The sequence below is a fragment of the Magnolia sinica genome, chromosome 13 (assembly GCF_029962835.1).
Source record: "Magnolia sinica isolate HGM2019 chromosome 13, MsV1, whole genome shotgun sequence".
NCBI classification, from domain to species: domain Eukaryota; kingdom Viridiplantae; phylum Streptophyta; class Magnoliopsida; order Magnoliales; family Magnoliaceae; genus Magnolia; species Magnolia sinica.
This window is the reverse complement of record NC_080585.1, coordinates 74304289-74305823: the sequence shown is the minus strand read 5'-3', so window position 1 is coordinate 74305823 and position 1535 is coordinate 74304289. Positions and strand designations below refer to the sequence as shown.

At 35.9% G+C, this 1535-nt stretch overlaps 1 long non-coding RNA gene across 1 annotated transcript; it reads right to left on the bottom strand.

Annotated features, from left to right (window-relative positions):
- Positions 1-496: 496 nt before the first annotated feature.
- LOC131222313 (uncharacterized) lies at positions 497-1238 on the bottom strand. The gene is made up of 3 exons (XR_009159994.1): positions 1126-1238; positions 729-816; positions 497-600 (listed from the first exon to the last, which is right to left on the bottom strand). It is a non-coding gene; the product is annotated as an uncharacterized LOC131222313 (long non-coding RNA).
- Between the last annotated feature and the right edge of the window lie 297 nt (positions 1239-1535).

Below are 1535 nucleotides of genomic sequence, written 5' to 3'. Positions count from 1 at the left end.
ATTTCTGTATTCTTCTTTTCATGTTACTACCTCTACTCACCTTTGAATATGGTCCCTTCACGGCCATCTTTTGTAGCCCACGGTTTTGGAACACGTTGAGATGGTGCATATTCTACAATAGTCATATATTGGAACCTGAACAAAGAGTCAAACATTGTTTTTTATATATTTTTAAATAAGATAGAAATAATTAAAGATTTTATAAACTCTTAAAAACATAAAATACAATTTGAGAAAATGATATGACAAGGTAAAAAGGATGGCCAAATGAGACATTAATTGAGAGATAATAGGGTCCTCATGATTTAGGACATGAATGGCATCCCAACAAACCCATTTTGTTGAAATGGAGATGGTTCATTAATCTAGACTATTCAAGCATGACGGGATTGCACAAAATAATCACATCAACTAAGGGGTAAACATTGGAACAAAATAATCATATCAACAGCAAAACTAGATCATGAGAAGTAGTTTCCCTATATCTTTCACAGAATGCACATCTCACCTCTCAACAACATTAGTTTTATTCAAGATCTTCAAAAAAGGTAACAGCGTAGAGCAGGTTCAGACTGGTTTGCATAAGCAACTTCTTAATCCCTGAAGAGATTTCAAAAGAAAAATTACTTCTATTGCCTCGCGTTGAAGATCCTTTAATTCCTCTGCTCTAGACCAAGGTGATGTTTCAAGATTTACAAGCAAAGTAGTAAGTTAATACTATAAACTACATGCCTAAGATAATTCAATGCTTGTCTTTGGAAACATCTTTCTCAAGGACCTGAGATTCCAACCTTGGGTTTCATCTTCTTTGCAGCCCTTAAAAAAAAAAAACGAACAATCACAATGCAATGATGAGTTCTTAAGAGATGTTTATGGTAAAATGATTAAGTAACTCATCACAAGCATAAGTTCATGCACAACATTTGAGAGCCACACAAATACTAAAAATGAAAAATCTAACATCAGAATAAATTGTATAATCAGTTCATGACATCAACCATGACCAACAAACTTAAGATCATGTCAAACCAAAATCCCTGAAAATCGTCCATTAGTTTTCTGGCAACAATTATGCAAAAAATTACAACAGGTGCAGCAATGAGGAATATGATCGGCAACAAAGACCATGCATCAGGTCCAAATATAAACCTCCCCTCAAGGAAAAATATATTGCTACCTTTACAGGCCTAGTAAATCCTCGGCACTGCAGCGACTGGAGCTCCCGCGACACCCCGATCAAAGCCTGCGGTGAAGGGACGTACATATCTGTAAGTGTTATAGTTTTTATCCCTGTCTGTTGTCAAATTTGTGGTGCCAAAATCAATGTTATGTTATATATAACTTGCTTAAGTGAAGCTCTCTCAAGGATCAACATTCATGAACAAGCTAAGCTCACATCAAGCAAAGCTCACAAGTACAAGGATCAATCTTGAATGAAAGAACTGCTCACAAGACAAGACTCAAGCTGCAAGACTTCAAGAAGCGTTCAAGGCAGTTTGTACACTTTCAAGATTGAGCTACATCAAGGTTTGATC